The sequence below is a fragment of the Sceloporus undulatus genome, chromosome 3 (assembly GCF_019175285.1).
Source record: "Sceloporus undulatus isolate JIND9_A2432 ecotype Alabama chromosome 3, SceUnd_v1.1, whole genome shotgun sequence".
Classification (NCBI taxonomy): domain Eukaryota; kingdom Metazoa; phylum Chordata; class Lepidosauria; order Squamata; family Phrynosomatidae; genus Sceloporus; species Sceloporus undulatus.
In genome coordinates, this window is record NC_056524.1 from 38,108,144 (window position 1) to 38,130,274 (window position 22,131).

A 22,131-nucleotide genomic window follows, 5' to 3' on the forward strand; every position below is an offset into this window, starting at 1 on the left:
TCCAAAACCTCCAATATTTTGTTGGCTTATGCTGTCCAAGGTAGATGAGAGGGCATTTTCATCAGTGAGGAAAAACTATTTTTGATCCTCTTCTTTATAAGGAGTCCAGTTCTATGGCCTCTTCAAGGAGACTTCATTACAGTGGATACAATAATCCTTTATCCTAGCTCCAAATTTTTCTTTTTTCATACTAACACTGATGGTAGACCCACACACATAGGACTTTCTGTAAGTGTATCAGAGAATGGTCAGGTGAGCATGGTTCTCCTATCAGTCAAGATTGCTTCTGTCAACAGCTATGTACTTTTTGTCTGAAACAACGGCGCTTTACAGACAAGCCCTATGGGGCACCATTGTGACTTGCTAGGGTTGCCTTGGGCTGTCCTTTACAGACGCCCCACAACCCTAGCACGTACTGTAATGGTGGCACCCTGTATACATGGATGCCACCATTATGACATCACGACTGCGCTGCAGCCAAACGGTGCAGAACAGGCGTGATGTGCTCACACTGCTTCAGGGCACTTGTGGTGCCCTTTCAGAAGCGCCGGAAGGAGCTCCTTGTTCCCGTAGCCACCAAATGGCTGCTGGAATGAAGCTCCTTTCTCTCCCGGCAGCAGCTCCCTGGGGTGTCCTGGGTATGAAGCCCTAAGGACACCCCTTTCCAGGCCGAGGGGAAGTGGCATTTTGCTGCTTCCCTGAAGCCTGGAAAAGCAGTGGATTGGGGCCTCCGGGGCTGCCACTGTGGCTGCTCAGGCCCCGATCCGGCGGGGATTGCAGCGCCTGCAGGCCGCCCCAAAGGGGTGGTCTGTATCCCGCCAAGACTGAGCTGGTGATGGTTGGTCGACTCTGGGGGGTTAGGTTTATGCTTCAAGAAGTCCTAAATCCAGTTGCTACTCCCAACTGGAGTAGATCCATTACTATATTTACGCAACTATACTTGACTATAAAATCCTGCTTCAACTCATATATGGATCAAAACAGTAATATTGCTTAGAAAGGTCCTGAGAGAAGCTCTGCCCTGATGCCCCACTCTCCCTGTTTCAGCTTATATATGAAGTTGATTGTACACAAGTATATATGTGTTTCTGAACAACACCTATGTAATTACTTGTAATTTTATTGGTTATACTAGCTGGGATTAACAATTGGATTTTAGGACCATATATTATTAATTAACACTGGATAATTTAGTGGTAGTCTCTCTCATAGATTAAAAAGAAAAATAATGGAACAAAATACGTTTGTAAAGCAGTGATTGCCCCAGTATCCTCTGACTCTTATTTCAAAATCTTACTTCCACCACACAATAAACACTGCCTTTTTTGGCAAACAGATTTGCCCATCTCCAGCTTTTATATAATACAGAGTATGCAGTGTTGTTCCATCAGCTTCCTAACTGGCTTCTGCAACATCTTCCGTGAACAAGGTTGTTGCAAGACAAAAATTCTGGGGGAACTACTAGTGGTGCTGATAATTCCTCTCTCCTTTAGCCATCCAGGCATTCCAGCTACTAATGCTAACTTTTATTAGACTCAAGAGGGCCACATAAGTCTGACCTGAATGCCATTCAGAATATGCAGAACCTTCTCAGTAGATAAGATAGTTTAGATCTGGTTCCCTTCTCTTATCTCTGAATGAGACTGAGATCAGAAAAAGAGAAATGCTGGGGAGTGGGAATAATCACACAGTGGCTGGGGAATTCTGGGAACTACAATCCAAAAACGTAACAAGCTCTTCATAGTTTGTTTCTCCAGTCTTTTAGATCTTATGACACCACTAACAGTCTGTAAGACAACACAGTACTAAACACAATAGGTGCAGTAATCAGATCTAGCATAAGGCAGTTTCTTATTTTCCCAAATTAAATATGAGACATTTTAGAGTACTATTTGGATGCAGGACATTTATTTGTTCATGATGTTGCTGTCTATGAGGCAGCTGACATTCAAGCATTTTCAGTTTTACAGCAAAGGATGAAAAACTTTTTATTATGGAAATCTGGAGTATTTTAAAATGCAGCATCATAATGAGTCAGTGTGGCATAGAGAAATAATAGAGTAATATTTTAAAGTGCTAGACTTGGTATAGAAGGCCAGTGTGGCATAGTGGTTTGAAGGTTGGACTGTGACTCTGGAGACCTGGGTTTGATTCCCCACTCAACCATGAAACCCACTGGGTGATTTGGGACAAGTCACATACTCTGAGCTTTGGGAAAGGCAATGACAGACCTTCTTTGGACAAATCCTGCCAAGAAAATTCCATGATAGGTTTGCTTTAGGTTCACCATAAAACAGAAACAACTTGAAGGCCCTCAACAACAACAAATAGGATTGTCTTATGCTTTGGTTACAGATTTTGCCAAAGGACACAAAAATGTTTTTTTTTTAATAAAGAAATCAGCCAAGACCAGTTAAAGATTTTATATATTAATTGATTTTGTTGGTGTTCTTATGTGCCTTCAAGTTGACCTACACTTTTGGGGACTCTAGGAATTTTCATGGCACCGATTTGTTCATAGGAGGTTTGCCTTCACTCTCCTTTGAGGATAAGAGAGTGTGAGTTCCCCAAAGTCACCCAGTGGGTTTCCATGGCTTCCAAGGCTCCCAGAATCCTCAGAATTCAAACCATTACACTGTACTTGTTCTATAAAAGGATCTATTTTCTGCCTAAAATATAGGAAGGAAATAGTAGGCAATGGATGAAGATCTGAGTTTGCATTTTAGCCAAGGAAAGCAAAATGAAAGACATAGGCCTGTTACAGACGGGCCTCTAAGTACGTGCTGAGCACGTACTAGGGTTAGGAAGTGGCGGCACTTCCGCACACCCCCAACCTTAGTACGTGCTCAGCATGTACAAAATGGCGGCGGCCGTTCCAAACGAGGTGGTGCGGTTGTGACGTAGTGGGGCCGCGTGAGGGCACCTAGTGCACCCTTTCTGCGGCCCCGGAAGGAGCTCCGTTTCAGAGCTCCTTCCAGGTTTGTGTCACTGGGCACAGCCTTTACATGGCTGCGCCCAGTGATGCAGAGGAGAAAGGGGCCAAGTGGCCCCTTTCTCCTCCTCCCCGCCGCCGCCGGGTGTCCTCAGGGCTTGAAGCCCCGAGGACACCCCTTTCCAGGCTGCGGGGAAACGGCCTTTTGCCACTTCCTCGCAGCCTGGAAAGTGGTGGATCGGGGCCTCAGAGGCTGCCAAAGGGGCAGTCTGTAATGTGCCATAGTTCGTAAGGATTCTGAGAAGAAATAATAAATGTCTTACATATAGAAATTTTACTATTGCCTTCCCCAGGTGATGACATTTTTATTTTATTTTTCTAAAATAAATTTTATATCTGAGATTCTCAATGGTACACATAGCTACAATATCAATGTTTCACCTTATGATCCAGCTCATCAAAACCCACCTTTAAATTTGGTCAGGTGTACCAAGTGAAGGAGTTCTATATTGAGTGGGGGACTAAAGCATGTAGGAACAAGTAGGAACCCCTGTGGGGCCCTATCATAACTCCTCATTTCACCACATCTTGACAGTGGGAGAAGGATAGCACCCTGAAAGCCAGCACCACAAAACTCCTTCATTTGGTACAGCTACCTGGCTTTTCAGATGGACTTTAGGGATGTTTGCAGTCAGGGCAATGGTGCCAAAATGGTAAATGTGAATGCAAAAAAGTTATACAGTTGAAGGTATAGCTTATGATATCTTAACTGCCTAACAGGTTGCTAGGATATATTTTACCCTTAAGCCAAATTGGCTTCTAAGTTTGTTCTTTATTATAGGCCTGTTTTCTTTTAGATGTCTTGAATATATTTTATCCAGTTTTTTTAATGGTCATGTAATCTTTTCAGTCTAGTTCAGGATATGATGACTTATGTTAATGTTGTGATACAGACCCATTAAATTATTGGACATCAAATCCTTGAAATAATGCATTGTGTTTGATATGCAATTTATTTGATAAACTTCATCTCTATTGCTACGGATGAAAAAATATTCTTTTTTTTTCAGTGGTTGAAAAATACGTTTCTTTAGTGTCAGGGAACCTTGAAAATGAGAATTCTGAACTGATGAGAATCTTTACTGTTTGGGGCATATTCTGCATAAAATTCACACATGCTTTTACTGCACATCAAACAGGATTTTCTGCATCAGAAAGAACATTTTCTGTATATAAAATACCTCAGATATGGTTCGTCTGTACCCAACTTAGGGGTGAAAGAGACTGCCTTGAAGGGGTGCTCCTTTTTTGCGCCAGCAAAAAGCTAGCTTTTTCACCTGCCACAGTGGGAAGGTGGCATTAAAGCACTCTGGCAGTGTGTGGCATGTAAATGCCATGCTGCTGGAGTCCCTGGAAGCCAGCCTCCATGTAAATGGCTGAGTGGCTTCCAGGCAACTTGAAAGTGCAGCAAGTAAATGCCACACTCCCATGCCTCCCAGAAGGCAGCATAAAAGAGCTGTTTGTTTCAGCCCTTACTGATATATTTTAAATGAAGACAAGGAATGAGAAACCCAAAGTGCAAGATTTGCAAAGTACTGGACACATGAAAATCAGAGCAGAGTTGTGTGTGTGTGTGTGGGGGGGGGGGGGTTGATTTATCCTTGAAGAGCCGAACATGAGGAAATATCCAACAGGTGTATCAATTTTTTTAATCATTCCCAGATGTTCATCACTTCATATTGCATTGTTAAAATGATTTTGTTAGTTTTGGTATATTCCTTACCTGGTTTGCTTGCAGCACACCATATAATTAACACTATATAATCACTATGTGATGGACATCAAGAGCTTTGTTACACTTTGTTTGAAGTGTGTGTGTGTGTGAGAGAGAGAGAGAGAGAGAGAGAGAATGAAATACTGCTTCTGCCATTTTTTTAAAAAAAAAATAATAATCCGGGGCTAGGAATATGATTGTTACAAGTTGCAAATATTAGACACATATTGTTCCTGGAAATATGATCAGAAGTTCATTATGATTTCCTGCAAATTCATACCCTTGCACTCCATGTGCCAACCTTGTGTGGAGCATAAGAGAAGTTCACTTAGAAGAAGGTGTAACCTTTTTTTCTGCTGCTCCTGAAGGCAAGAATAGATCTAATGGGTTATGAAAGGGTAGGTTGTGGTTGCACATTAGGGGAAGCATATTAACCATAAGAGTGATTCAAAAATAGAAACTGTTACAGTACCTAGAGAGACTCCAGCCTACGGTCCTAATTCAACCTGCAGTGATTACTCACAGACCCATGGTATTTCTTCTGCCCTTATTGCCAGTCAGCAATTGAAGATAAGAACAAATTAAAGGCCTTGGAAGCTTTTATAGTGAATTAAATTTTGATTTGCAGTCCTGATATGTTTTTTATCAGTGCTACTCAAAGTGATGGTCCATGGTCAGCTGCCACTCCACAACAATTTCCAGTAAAAAAGATACAACTGAAGCAAATGAGGACAAATATGGTACCAGTCCCACTAGGGAAAAAAAAGATTACCCATAAATTAGCTGAACTGTTTGGTGTGGAAAAGAGCTCTCATTTACAGACTAGCAAATTTCTGTGTAACACATCTTATTGGCAGGGGAAAGAGTACTAGAGGGATGGTGATCCTTGGATGTCTTCAAGAAAAGGTATAACAGGCATTTGTCCAAGTTTTTTTGGTCCTGGTTTTCTTTCACCAAGAATGGAAGTGGGTGAGTGTGCCCATAAGGTCCCCTTCACCTCTGACATTCACTGGTTTAGATCCAATTGTTAGGCCAAATCAGAGTAGATCCACTCAGTCAATGAAATTAGATACATCTTGATTCGCCAAGATCCCATTTCCTTTGATGGGTATACAATGTGCCTCCACATATTATTTATCCATGGATTCAATCATCCACTGCTTGAAATTATTCCAAATATATATATTCCAACAAAGGAAACCATGCTTTTGCCATTTTCCATAAGGGGCTCCATTTTACCATGCCATTGTATTTAACGGAACGTGAGAATCCACTGATTTTGGTATCCACAGGTGGTCCTAGAATCAAACCCCTGTAGATACTGCATTGTAGTTAGGACTGAAGAATTGGATTTAACTCTGTAATTCAAATTGTTTGACATGACTATGCTTTTTAGAAATGTCTCTGGAAATATTTAGAGCTACCCCAGCTTGAGAGACCAATGTTGTGTTAAGAAAAAAGCAACATGGGATATACAGTAAATGAAATAAAACATGTATGTGAGAGTCAGGGTGACTCAGCAGAAGCCAATTGGGAACCACACAGGTGTAAATGGTAATACAATTAACAAGTCCTGAATGCCAAGGACAAGAAATGTAAAGTGGATAATTGGACACACCTGACAATTGTTGAGTGGTCAAGGCTGAGATGATGAAATCATTAATTGTAGGATGAACCAAGAGAACCAATGAGAATGATGTACATGCCTACTGGGTGGAAACAGACAACAGTGGGTGGTACCATGCATTGACTATAATAATGACTATACATCCCAATGTATTTTGTGGGTAGTAGAGTATTGTTGTATTGGAGTTGTGTTGGATAGTTTTGGAGCTGTATATAGTAGAATAAAGTAGATCTTTTATTTAAGACTACTGAGTTGTCTGGTGTCTTGGGTGAAGCTACAAGAACCAGCTGGATCCTGAAGAAGGGTGAAGACTTCTGTGGAAGCAAGAGTGAGAAGGCTTGGAGAGTTTGTCAGGGTCTTCAGCCTGTTCTCTGTAACTCTTGCTAAGCTATAACCACTCGCCAAAACTGGTCAGCGCGGTGCACAACCAGGTGGTGAGTTCAAGCCAGAGGTGAAGAGCTACAACTCCCATCATCCCTGACATGTTGTTGTTTATTTCCTCCACTTAGGAATAAGATAATTCTTTCTATCAGAAGATTATCGCCTGAGCACTGTTAAACTATTGCAAGCTGTAATAGGGAAAGAAACATATTCTTGCAACCACTCCAAATTGTTTGAAAAATTTGTAAGCCCTATTTTTTTTGTACTTGATCTTTGTGAGTTTTATCTGCCACTTCAGCCTTTCTACCAATTTTGGTAACAGACATGCATTTTAAATGGATGTAGGAGGATTCAGAGTCAATATTACAAGAGTAGGAGCTGATAGTTCAATAAACAATTTGGAAAGGCAGCTGTGTTCAAATTTAGTCCTCTTGTTAATTTCAGCCTTTAATCTTTTAAGATATGAAAGGAAGGAAGAATCTTTTTCTACAAAATTCTTCCATGTCTTAAGGGTTTATAGAATTTATTGCAAAGGAGACCAGAAGTGAATTTGGTACCCCAAAAAATCCCTACCGGAATCCTGTATCAGAGTGGCATCACTGTAAGTGGAGTTACATATGTGGAAATTGGCAATGGGCAATTTTGTAACATCTATATCCAGTAGGAGGCTGCTGTTATTTTACAATGTAGCAGAACTGACAATGTGCCCAATGCTCGTCTTGCACCAATGCATATTACACACTGATACACATTACATAGCAATGTGAATTGCACATTGAAGTCAATGTACCAATACATATCTTCACAATTTCAATTTCTTAGTGCCTCTGCTCCTTAGCTAGGTATACAAGTTACATTAAGTAAAATGTGCCATAGGATTCTAGCACCCAGCACTAACCTATTTGATAGATTCCAATGTTCTCTGTATGTTAGGAATGTATTTGACATCCCATGAAGGAAGGTTTCAATACTGTAATACCTGGCTGCTGAAGCATTTCAGTATTTGATAGGTGACACACCATGACATTTCTTATTAGACACTGGACATATTGATAGTTGATACACAGCACTATATCAATGGGGTTTTCAATATTTTCAACTTCAGGGAACATTTCCTACAGTAATATCTGACAGGAAATTTATAGGTATCTGTTTTGATTCTGGAATGCAGTATATGTTCAGTATACGTTGGACCATCCTGGACCGCACCTTTTTTTTCTGTCTTGAATGGACGATTTTCTGTTCATGTATGTGTTGTGTGTCCTCAAGTCATTTCCAAGTTATGGCAACACTAAGGTGAACCTATCATGGGGTTTTCTTGGCAAGATTTGTGGAGAGGAAATTTGCCATTGCCTTCCTCTGAAGCTGAGAGCATCTGACTTGCCCAAAGTCACCCAGTGGGCTTCATGGGTGAATGGGAATTGAACTCTGGTTTCTAGACTCACAGTCCAACACTCAAACCACTATGCCATGCTGGCTCTGTTTCCATTGGATACACTGGATTATCCTAGATCTCAGATTTTTTTCGATTTTGACTGGAGGGTTTTCTAGAATATATGAAATATACCACTCTGGTTGAGCATTGCAATTAACATCAGAAGTTTTAAAGAAGACGCCATTCATTTTTTTTTCCATTGAGGAAACCCTGAAAAACTTCAAAGAGTTTAATAACCACTGGCCTACTGTATTTGAGAGTATTATGCAGTAATATTGAATAATCACTAACATTTGGAAACTGAGATATAAGGATATTTAAATCTGACAGCATTTGCAAGGTGACATGCAATGGTGTTTAGTAACTGACAGTTTTGACAGCTCAGAATATCTTGTTTCTGAAGCCTCCTTAGATCAATATAATCAAGAAAAGTCTAAATCATTCACTTCTAAATCTAAAATTAAAATGTTCACATTCAAGATGTAAATTTCAATGTTGCTTTGACATTTCCCATTCAAAAAGCTGAATGCCAAAACTGGAAAAGTTTGTTGAACTCAGAATATTTAGGAAGATTAGTTTAAGTGCCTTCACTCATACATTCTTGTTTGATTTGTGTTTTGACCTGCTATTTTTCCTGTAGAATTTCAGAAGTTCATTCCTTGCCTTGGTGATTTAGGGTAAACAAAAAATGAAAGATGTGTTAAATTAATATATTTTGCAGAATGTAATCTGAAACACTAAGGGGATTTCCTTGAGAGCAAGCTGGGAGATAGCATTATCAAGTGGGTAATTTCTCATTGGCATGACTGATATTTTCCTTTTATTCCAGGGTATTTTCCTTTCTAGCTCATGTCTACATCTGTTTTTTCTCAGGCTGCAGTGATGGGTGGGAAACTGGTTGGAGATGCTTTTATAAATTGGCCCCTGCCCTTCTCATCAGAGTTTGCAAGACTGGTTTCTTTCATGGCCCCAGATAAAACATGAGTCACCACAACAAAACCTGGTGTGCAACCTGTCATTTGGGTTGAGCCTTCCTGAGACTTGTTTTCAGGAGATGGGGAAAAATTCACTGTAGTCTGGGCCAAAAATTAAATAAAAATGGCTGATCATATGTTCAGTGATTATGTAAAGTTTCTTTTTATTATGCTTACCCTGCTGTTTTTCAGCTTCTCTAAATGAATCCTTGTCAGGGTGTGAAAATTCATGATGCATTGAGTTAACAGGAGGCTGCATAGAGTATGTTGGAATTTATATGAAAATAAAACAGCACAAGGGAAATTAATTTTACAGGTTGCATATTCCTCCATGTTGCTTTCAATAGCTGCTTCCTATGTGAAAATATTTGCAGTCTTAGGTTCCTCAAATCTGACAGCACTATCAGGAAACCACAAAACCTGGGATCTTGGAGCTGTAGAATTCAGGTTTTAGTCCAGTTTAACAACTGAAGGCTTGACCACAGGCTTCTGCTCTAGAAATAAAATGTCCTTCTGGAGATGAAGTGAAGGATAGCAAAACCCAGCCCTAACAGAGAACAATGAATGAAGCAATTTAAACCCAATGAAATGACAGCTCTGAACACAGCAGAGTGCAAAAGGAAGTCAAGCGGCATCCTTTGATAAGTGCGTCAGAAGAGACTATCAAAAGGAAAGGTAACATCCAAAATAAAAGCTTCCCATTCTGTGATAAAGTCTGCTTGCAGCAGAAATGTCAGAGGCTTTTCTTTTCTTTTTAACCAGTTGTTCCTCTTGCCTTTATCTCAATACATGTTAAGTGAATGGGGGTTATTTGTTTCTCTCTCTCTCTCTCTCTTTCTCTCTCTGTAGTCTTTTTCTGTCTTATCAAAGACTGTTGGTTGCCTTCACTTGGGTGCTTTCTTGCTGGGAAGCCACATTTAGTAATGTAAATGTGTTTTCTTTCCCTGAAGCAGGAACAAAGAAAGAATCACATCACTTTCCCTGTGCCTGCCTGAAATGAACACGAGAAAGCAGAACAGAGGAAGCCACTGTTAGAGTGGTAGACATAGATGACTCTGGGGAATCAAGACTTTCAGTGGAGGGTTGCACACCAATAACTCCCCCTTTTATCACCCTATGTTGCCCAAATGTACATAACTAAATACAAACATAAAGAGAGGGCTTTCTGGTTAATTTGAGGTTAACCAGATTTTCTGCTAGGGACTTACTGGTTAATTTCAGATCGACAATACTTCACTATGAATTGATCCCCCTGCCCTTTTCTGCTTGCACCAAGAAGCAAACAGAATTCTGTCTTACAACCCAGCCCCCCCCCCCACTTCATGTCATCCACAGCCAAGGCTTATAGGACAGATTTTTACAGCTTGCACTGGATCTATTGAGAAGAACTAATTCCATTCAATTCTAAAACATGGAGGCTGCAAAATATGATGCACAATGCAAGGAAATATGATGCAGAATGCCAGTTTGAAACAATTCATATTAAGACAGTTCCTGTCTTCTAGATTCAGTTCATTATCTATAAAATGGAAACAGTGACAACTTAACTTAAGGAATGATCAAAAGAACACAGTGAAACACTTGGCTTTTTTTTTTAAAAAAAATCCTTTATTTACAACTGATATGATTTATCACAGTTGAAAATTATAAACAATATCCCAGTCAGACTAAACAGGAAAAAGGATATAAATAAATAAAACACCCCATATGGGATATTGCTATACAGTTGTAGGCTCCTCTAAAAATGGGTACTCTGTTTATTTGATGAATCTCAGTTCCCAAATTCATTCTTTTCTTCTTCCTTTTGGCCACAAGGGAGTTTCTACATGTCATCCAGGAAGTACATGCTTTCACAAATTTCTCTGCATGAATGAAGGTACACTTACATTGCAAGTTGCATTGGTATATGAAATAAATGGAAACCAGATAACCTCAAAACCTTTTGAATCCCTTTCTCCTTAATTATCTTTTAGCTTGTAGGTTAACTTCTCAGAGTAAGCTAAAGACCAAGTGGTTGGTCTTTAACTACTTGACATATTAACAGTGGTTTAGAAATCGTCATAATAACAACAGCAACAATACAACTGGATACTTTTTCAAGGAACAGGACATGTTTTTATATATATGAATTCTATAAGAAGGTACAAAATAGCCAGAAAGACAGCATAGCATAGTGGTTTGAGTATTGGACTAGGACTCTGGAGACCAGGGTTCAATTCCCATTCACCCATCAAACACACTGGTGACTTTGAGCAAGTCACATGCTCTCAGCCTCAAGGGAAGGCAATGGCAAACTTCCTCGGAACAATTCATGCTAAGAAAACCCCATGATAGAGTAACCTTAGGGTTGCCATAAGTCAGAAATGATTTGAAAACACAACACACACAAACACACATATATGTAGTCCACTATATTCTGTTCCTCTAAATGTAACCATGAACTCCAAATGTCTGCAGAGAGACCAGCACTTAGTTTCTCCCCCAAGAACATCACTGAGAAAGGTGCTTCTGCTGAAGGATTTCTTCTCATATTCACCAGTCTTGCTTCAGATGATGATGTACTTTGGAGCAGAGCTTCCCCTAATGGTCTCATGCCTGTAGACCACATTATGGGAGACTGTCTTCCTTTCGGAAAATGATGGGAAATAGGATTAATCTTGTCTAGGAGGCAGATTGTTCAGCAGGATGAATCCAGCAAGCTAATATTGGGGAGTTGCCTTGTGTTATCTTTCTCCATGCAGAGAGAAGCATGGAATTCTGTGCCTCTCTGCAGAGAAAATGAACTTTTAGATCATTTTGATGGGTCAGACAGCATAATATGATGGGCTGCTCTATGATTATTATCACATATTTCTTTGTTTCACTTGTTTAATTAGAGTTCAGTAAGTGGGGGATAGTTATACAAATCCCTTGTTATGACAGCTCCACTGCCAACCAGCTCATTTTCAGGTACAAATCAAACTGCTGATTATGAGCTATTAAGCTCTATACATGTTGGATAGAGATGATCTGAAGGACTCTTTTCTCTCATATTAGTCTGCCCAGGCTTTTTAGATCTTCGGAGGAGGTTTCCCCTCCCAGCAAGCTTCTGACCATGTTCACAGGACCATCTAGTAGGAAGATGGGAGAGTGGCTACTCATTCTGGAATCCCTTTGTGGCATCCTTCCAATGGCCTTTGAGAATAATAATAATAATAATAATAATAATAATAATAATAATAATAATTTATTTATAGCCCGCCCAATCACGAAGAATCCGGGCGGGTTACAATAATAAAATACATCAATTACAATGAAGTTAAAAATCAAACCCTAGACCTACCGTCCCCCGATACCCAGTACTAAAACAGAATTAAACAATAATAGTATAAAAAACAATAAAAGCATTTTAAAAGGCAGAAACATAGGTGGGGAAGAATAGACAAATGAGGGGACAATATCTCTATATCTGGGGAGGGTAACTAAGTTGGAAAGGCCTGCCGGAAGAGATCCGTCTTGAGTGCTTTCTTAAAAGCTGTCTGAATGGAAATGTGATGGATCTCTCCGGCAGGTCGTTCCATAGTTTAGGAGCAGTAGTAGAGAAGGCCCTCTGGGAAACTGATGTTAATCTAGATTTTTTTGGCTGTAGTCCTCTTCCAGAGGACCTTAGTGTGCCGGGCGGACAATAGGGAAGAAGGCATTCCCTCAAGTACTCTGGGCCCAAGCCATGTAGGGCTTTAAAGGTGATCACCAACACCTTGTACTTTGCCCGGAAACTAATAGGCAGCCAGTTCATATGGAAAACATTTTAATAACTGTGTGGGACTGCTCTTATTTCTTGCTTTCTCATGGATATACTTTTCTGTTGCTTTTGATTGCATTTGGTAGTTTAATGATATTTTAATTATTGCATTTTGTATAATACATTATTATTATTATTATTATTATTATTATTATTATTATTATTATGCTTTATTTATATAGTGTCGTAGATTTACACAATGCTGTACACACAAACAATAAAATGCATAAAATAAACCTGCCCATGACGTACAGCCTAAGAAATAATAACATAATACATATAAATAATACATAACAATACAGGAAAGGGTTCAATAAAACAGGCAACAAATTAAATACGTCAAATAACAAATAATAGTCATGCAATTCCTGGGAATGCTTCTCTGAACAGGATGGTCTTCAACTCAGTTTTGAAACTGGTTAAAGAAGTGATGACCTGTGCTCATGGGGGAAAGAGGTTCCAGGAGTGAGGGACAGCAAGTGAAAAGGGACGAATCCAGGATGGGGCAGAGAAAATCCTGGGCTGAGACAGCAGACCTTGACTACCAGAGCGGAGGGCTGGAGTGGGAAGGTGAGGAGAAAGAAGGTCTGATAAATAAGGAGGGCCAGCTCATGGAGAGCTTTAAAAGTCAACAACAGGAGCTTATACTGAATACGGAAAGGGAGGGGGAGCCAGTGAAGGGATGACAATAAAGGAGAGATACGGTTGGAGCGGTGGGCAGATGTAACAATGTGTGCAGCTGAATGCTGGACAGAAATTAAAGGATGGAGATGAGAAAGGAAGCCCTGCCAGAAGGAGGTTACAGAAATCAAATTGCGAGATCACTAGGGCATGGACCAGAATCTTGGCAGTAGAGGCAGAGAGATATGGTCAGATTTTGGCAATATTGTATAAAAAGAATCTACATGCCTCAGCTGTGGTCTGGATCTGGGAGATACATGACAGAGAAGAATAAAAAATAAAACCAAGACTACGGGCCCGCTGGACTGGTCAAATAGAAATATCATCAACAAAACAAATAATAATAATAATTTTCCATGAAAAAAGCTCATCAGAGAATAGCAATGAAACACATGACATGAGCTATAAGAAACAATAAAAACATAACATAAAACGTAACATAAAATTTCAGGTGGTTAAAATATTAAGTTAAAATAAGGATTGAAACACAAGGAATAAAAGAAAAATAGATCAAAAGTTTGTTTAAATAAGCCATGGGTTTGTTTGTTGCAGAAATTTCACAATGATGAAGCTAAGGAAGCTTCCGTTGACAAAGAGCCCCCGAGTCTGCAAGCACTGAGCCCTTTATTTAAGATTTTATTGACTATTACATGCTTGAATCTTATTGTCACCATCTTTATACCCCGTCTCCCTCCCCAACTGTGACTTAAGGTGACTTAGAAATTAAAATGATCAAAATATAGTTAAATACGACCAAAAGATCAATATTAAAATATACACTTATAACGTATAAAAAGGACAGCAAAGAGGGGACCATTCTTATCTTGCTAGAAAGAGTGCTCCAGAACGCAGAGGCAGCCACTATGATGGCTCTAGCTAGTGTTCCTTTCAAGCATACTTGTGAACGTAGTGTGGTTGAAAAAAAGGGAAGCTCTCCTGAGGATTTCAGAGCCTGGGCAGACTGATATGGGGAAATACAAAATGACAACCTGTAGGTAAGCCATATGGGGCTTTAATGGACATAGTCATACTTTGGATTGTGCTCTTAAACAGACCAGCAGCCAATGGTTTTACATTTCTATTTTGTTTTTGTAGGTTGTTGTAAGTTCTGATTGATTTTATTTTGTTTTCAATATTCTGTAACCTATTAAGTCTTAATACTGAAGGAAAAGCAAGGATGATGATAGATAGATAGATAGATAGATAGATAGATAGATTATTATTGATTTCAGAGACATCACTTGACAATAAATCTTTAAACAAACAAGCTTCATTTATATGCCACTTCATACCACCTCAGCAGTGTCTAAGTGGTTTACAACTGTAAGCTAATTTGCCCCCAACAATCTGGGTACTCATTTTAATGACCTCGGAAGGATGCAAGCCTGAGTCAAGCTTGAGCCCTTTTGCTGGTCTTGAACTCGCAACCTTATGGTTTTGAGTGAGTGGCTGCAGTACAGGCATTTAATCGCTGCGTCACCAGGGCCAAGTCCAAATACTGTGGATCCTTATTATCTGCTGGGGTTTGGTTCCAGGAACCCCTGTGAATAACAAAATCTGTGTATGCTCAAGTCCCATTAAATACAATTGCATAGCAAAATGGTGTCCCTTATATAAAATGAAAAAATCAAGGCTTAAAACTTGAATTTTTTTTTTTTTTGGAATATTTTCAAGCTGTGGATGCTTGAATCCATTTTTTAAAAATCCGTGTATAAGGAGGGCCAACTGTACATTGTTTTTAGATGCTTTCACTATTTTCTAAAAGTAGAGTGGAAATCATTGTTAAAAAGGGAATTACGAAAAAAAATGAAATACTGGTGTTTCAACAAAGATGGTAGATGCTCACTCCAACTAACAAGTTACTTGACACCTATTTGGAGGAACTGATGTTTCCAAGTGGCCTCCAAAGCCCATGCAGAGTGCCTCAGAACAGTCTGCATCTTTGATATAATAACTGAAGTTTGGAGCAGAAGACCTTATAGAGCAGGCATGAGCAAAAATTTCCCTGAATTATGTGAACACTGACTCATTAACTTGTTTCTGTTACCTCTGTGTACTGAGTTTGTCATGCTGAAATACTGAGCAGAAATTCTCAGATTTATCAAGATTCTTCTCTCACCAGAATCACATGTTAATTTTGGCCATTCCCCTGAAGATTCTGCCAAGTGGCTTCAGTGTCCCTGAAGTAGATACTTAATTGCATGGAATGTAGCCTAAGCAAACTGATTAGCTTTAAAATATGACTGACGAAGAAATAATTGCCATGAGATATGCAAAAGAATTGTCAGTGAGGAATGATAAATGGGATTGATTTTTATGCAGTGCAAAAATAAAGAAAGCATGGATTTTGCACAACTTTGTTGTCTCACTTAACGATTCATATTTGTTATTTGTCAAAATGAAAGAAAGCTAATGATTCTGGATGACTACACAAAGGGGCAGTGCAGTTTCAGCTGCTCTGATTGGCACCCTGGGATTTAGAACCAAAATGCCTGCTTGACATGATGGGGGAGTATATAGCAAAATACCTGATTCTTAGTTGACAAAGGCAACTATTTCTGAAGGAGACTATACAGTATGTCTCATGAATTCCTACACCCAATACAATGCTCAAATCACAAAGGTACTGGGGCAGTGATTTGCTTATAGTTTTGGAGCAATGGTGAGGAAAATGCAGCCCATGGGCTTCAGGCTAATGTTCATTTGTGGCTCCTGATACCCCCCCCCCCAAAAAAAAAAACCCTAGGACTCCCCAAAATTTAGTTTTTGGTCAAAACTAGCTGCAATTGATGACAATTTTGTTTCTGCACCCTCAAAACTTTCTCAGTGTTCACCCCCCCCCCCCCTAAAATTTGCCCAAAAAAAAAATTGTGAGAAAATATTATTTGTCCTATTGGGAGCTCTGATGCACCCTGGATGGTTCTGGGAGGAGAATGGCCCCACTCTCTCCACAACTGCCCACCCCAGTTGACTGCAGAGAATGATTTGTCTCCTTAACTCTATCCAGCAGTCTCATCATTTCTCGACCAGCTGGTACCCAGTCTCTGTGGTTATGTACCATGGTGACCATATATGCATCACTATTTATGGGAAAGAAAGAGGATATTTTTGTGGGTTTTTCAGGCCATGAGGCCATCTTCTAGAAGATTTTATTCTTGACATTTCACCAATTCTTCTAAACTCTTCTAGAACACAGCCTCATAGTCCAAAAAACCCACAAAAATCTATGGATGCCAGCCGTGAAAGCCTTTGACTTCACAAATAGGATACTGATTTGCATGTTTATGTATATATCCAAATTTATAAATATTTGCAATTATTTAAATAGAAATACTGCATGTATTTCCATGGTGAGAAGATTGTGGCTAGGTCACCTATGTCCCCAGTCTGCAGTTCTGCTGCCAATGAGTGACAGGCAACTTCAAAACCTCCATTCTGCCATCTTCTAATGGGTCTACAATTAAATGGTAAGTGGGCTAAACAGTAATTCAAACACAAGGCATTTCACAAAGAGGGATTTTCTCAGGTAGCTCTTCAGAAGAAGGCCTCTGTGGAGCAGGTTGCATGATCACCTTAGTACAGTCAGCCCTCAATATCTACAAATTCTTTATACACAGGATTCAATCATCCACAGCTTGAAAATATTTTTAAAAAATGAGTACCAAAAACTAAAACTTGATTTTGCCATTTTATATAAGGGTACCTTCCACTATGCCATTGCATTCACAGAATCATAGAATCATAGAGTTGGAAGAGACTACTAGGGCCATCCAGTCCAACCCCCTGCCATGCAGGAACTCTCAATGAAAGCATCCTGACAGATGGCCATCCAGCCTCTGTTTAAAGACCTCCAAGGAGGGAGACTCCACCACCCTCTGAGGAAGTGTGTTCCACTCTAAAACAGCTTTTACTGTAAGGAAGTTCCTCCTAATGTTGAGGTGGGATCTCTTTTCCTGAAGTTTGCATCCATTGTTCTGGGTCCTGTTCTCTGGAGCAGCAGAAAACAAGCTTGTTCCCTCCTCAATATGACATCCCTTTAAATATTTAAACAGGGCTATCATATCACCTCTTAACCTTCTCTTCTCCAGGTTAAACATCCCCAGCTCCCTAAATCGTTCCTCATAGGGCATGGTTTCCAGGCTCTTCACCATTTTAGTCGCCCTCCTTTGGAAATGCTGCAGCTTCTCAAGTTCCTTTTTGAACTGTGGTGCTCAGAACTGCACATTCAATGGGACTTGAGCATACATGGATTTTGGTATCAACATGTCTCCTGGACCCAAACCTCTGTAGATTCCAAGGGCTCATTGTGCAGCCTTTTACCACTGTTTTGTTATGGCTGTTTTCAGCATGTCATCATTCTCACTGTCCTTAAAAGTGGTTCCCCAGTCTCTACACTTTCATATGTGCCTGACTGAGGAGGGAAATCACTTATTGGATTGCAACCTGAAGAAGCCATTAACCATTATACTGGGGTGGGGGCAGATTCTGGAAGATGTGGTTCAAGAAAGAGGTCCCCCACCCCCAAACTTTGCTCATATTCACTCTTGAATTACAGGATGGCTAGAAGGGGGTTATCTGCTCCCCTTATATTTTGCAATGACCACTTGAGCAACATATTGTAGAAAGCCACAGAGAGAGCATAATTTGGCATACACTATGGAGAATCAGGGGTAAGGTTCCTTGATTTCATGTATGCTTTCCTTTCCTTATCCCCTATGAATTAAATATAACTATCATATGATAGTCCATGCAACTTAAATTAATTAATCATGAAGAAGAAACATGAGGGAAAACTAGGAAATATAGAAAATGAAATGGAACAAGCAAGGACCACCTGGAGAAAAAGCAGAGGGCATATGGGATGGGATCTGAATGACCAAATGAGAATATTCAGGAATCAGATGTCAACGCATAGGACAGGTCATCCAAGAATTGTGAATTGAAATATATGAAAGAAAAAAAACAAGGGAGAGACAAAGAGAAAGAGGATATGAATAAAGGGGTGGCATGTAATAAGACAAAAAGAAATGTTTTCATCTTGAATTGGGAAAGGAGGGGGTTACCTAGCAAACCTCTTCCTTGCATTCTCCTTTGATCAACCACATGACAGGCCTGCTTCAGATCAGAAAGCAAATGAGATGATAATGTGACTCAAAATGAAACATGTTTTTTCTGAGGATTAGAAGTTGAGGAGAATGTGGGTAGGAGGTTTATCAAACCAAGCAAATATGGCCTGTTTAATTCATGTCCTTGGTTCTTCCATAATAACTTCCCTGCTGTATTCAATGACTGTAAGGCCCGAATAAGCCCTTGCATCACAACATTCTCTGAAGCAACTCCCTAGAGCCTAGTGATTTCAGGCTTCCCATTTAGATTGGTTAGAATGTGTGCATTTTGTCCCAGTGATCTCATCAAGTTATTTATGGTAGTTGTTTAGACAGTCTGTGCAAGGATGGTTATCCATTAGATTATGCAATATATTAATCATTAGTATCAGCTTCATAAAGTCATGAGGTGGAAAGAACCATTTTGTTCCATTCCCCATTGAAGTACAATAAAGTTCCATGTTTCATTCCAATCATTATGACTAATGCAAAAATTTAGCTTACCATAAATGGATTGCTCTTAAAGAAATGGGTATGCCACTATATTTGATTGTCCTGATGTGTAGCCTGTACTCAGGATAAGAGGCTACTGTTAGGGCAGAATGCACAGAAACAGAATGGTATCAGAAAAAGCTGCATTTTTTCACCGTATCTGAACATACCACACACAAAGCAGGATTAGACTCAGAAGAAAAAGATGTGAAACTGTATGAAGAAACATCAGTAATTTAAGATATGGAGATGATACCATGCTGCTAGTAGAAAATAGCAAAGACTTGGAATAATTACCGAAGAAAATGCAAAGGCGGGTTTACAGTTGAACATTAAGAAAACAAAAATTATGACCACAGATCATTTACATTTCTTTAAAGTAGAATAATATTATAATAGAGTTGGAAGAGACCACAAGCGCCATCCAGTCCAACCCCCTGCCATGCAGGAACTCTCAATCAAAGCATCCCCAACAGATGGTCATCCAGCCTCTGCTTAAAGATCTCCAAGGAAAGAGACTCCACTACATTCCGAGGAAGTGTGTTCCACTGTCTAACAGCCCTTACTGTCAGGAAGTTTCTCCTAATGATGAGGTGGAATCTCTTTTCCTATAGTTTGCATTCATTGTTCCTGGTCCTAGTCTCTGGAGCAGCAGAAAACAAGTTGTTCCCTCTTCAATATTACATCCTTTCAAATATTTAAACAGGGCTATCATTTCATTTTTCCACCCTTAGTGCAGTACCTTACATTTCTCCGTGTTGAAATTCATTTTGTTAGCTTTGGCCCAGATTTCTAATCTATTAAGGTCATTTTAAATTTTGATCCTGTCCTCTGGGGTATTAGCTACTCTTCCTATTTGGTGTCATCTGCAAATCTGATAAGTATGCCCCCAATTCTGTCATCCAAGTCATTGATAAAGATGTTGAATAGCACTGGGCCCAGGACAGATCTCTGTGGGACCCCACTGGTCACTTCTCTCCAAGATGAAAAGGAGCCATTGTTGAGCACCCTTTGGGTTCAGCTATATCCACAGCATTCCCTTCAACTAATGTACCAAGATGGTAATTTTATATATATATATAAAAAGAGATTAGATTTGTCTGGCATAACTTGTTTTTCTGAAACCCATGTTGACTTTTTGTGATTATGGAATTGCCTTCTATATGTTCACAGACTCTCTGTTTAATCTACTCTAGAATCTTTCCTGGTATTGATGTCAGACTAACTGGACGATAATTGTTGGGATCTTCTTTTTTTCCCTTTTTGAAGATGGGAACAATATTTGCCCTCCTCCAGTCTGCTGGGACTTCTCCTGTTCTCCCGTAAGTAGATAATGAAGACATTGAAATAGTTCATGTTGTCCATATCTTGGCTCAGTCATTAATCAGAATGAAGACTAAGGTCAAGAAGGCTAGGACTTGGAAGGGCAGCTATGAAGGAATTAGACTCAATCATGAAGTGGCAAGATATACCATTGGTTACTCCATTCAGGATTGTCCATACATTGTATTTCCATTTTTATGTATGGTTGTGACAGCTAGCCAGTGAAGAAAGATGACAAAAATAAAATCAATTTATTTGAAATGTGCTAGAGAAGAGTTCTATGTGGACTGCCGAAAAGACAAATAACTTGGTCGTAAAGCAAATCAAAGTACCCCTAGAAGCCAAGATGACCAAACTGAGACTGCCATACTTTGGCTGTATCATGGGAAGATATAACTCACTCGACCTTCATCTTTAATTTAATTGTCAACTCAGAAAGATATTTAACTTTTCAAAAACCTCACATGACTCTGAGCATCCTATAGGGAGAGTCTGGTCTATGTAAAACATGCCTTCAAATGCCCAACAATTCAAAATCATTGAAATGGACTGGAAGACAGAATGCAGAATTAATATTTCATTTCACTAATTCAGTGTCCATCCCATATCTGCAAATTTCCCTAACTGTTATACCAAAGAACCTGCAAAACACACTTCACAACTCAACAAGGATAGTGTCATTAACTGACTCTACTTTAGTGCAGGATAAATAGTGAATAATCCTATATTTACCTGATTTTTTTTTTTTTTTGGACAACACACCCAATGGTGACACCCTCAGGTTGGGAAGCATAGGTGAGAAATAGGGACCAACCACTCAATAATCTTCTGAATCTTTTCCCTAACTTGGGCGTTTTACAGACCGCGGCGGTCTGCCAGTGCTGCTCTTCGCTCCGCGAGGGAGTCGCAGCATACAAACCGCGCGACTCCCTCGTGGATCAAAAAAGAAGCTCCAAAATGGAGCTTCTGCCTGCGGCACCATTATGACATCACAAGGCGCCCATGGCGCACTCGCAACATCATAACCGCCGCGACCCGTCTGGACGCTATGCGTCCAAGACGTAAAAATGGCGGCGGCCGTGTGGAACGGCCGCCACCATTTGTCACGGACTGAGTCTAGAAGTCTTTTAAAGTCTTTTAAAAAATGGGACGTCCTGAGGACGTCCGAAATGGCAGTCTATAACCCGCCTATTTATGAACTGTATGCTCATAAACACGAGACACTACAGGGGACTAGGCAATAAAAGCTGGAAAAAAATCCCCCAAAGGTATGAAGACCAGGGTCTAATTGGGCTTAAAAATCCACTCCTCAAAATCCAAAGAATATTAGACTAATTTAATGTTTCCTTGAGGGAATAGGGTCAAGGTCAATCCTAACAGTCCAAATTAAATCCCATACAAACACATATGGCATTAGAGGCCTGGAATCACACCCACATCCACTCCACTGACACAATCCTATTGGCATATTGAGAGGGGGACAGGATCTGCTATCCTACTCGGACCTTCCTGCATCCATCTGGATCACCCAGAGACCTGACCAATGGTTGCAACAGTGCCCTGCTATCTTTACACACCCGACTGTGCCCCTTTTCTGCTGCAGAAATTAAATTAATCAAATTAAAT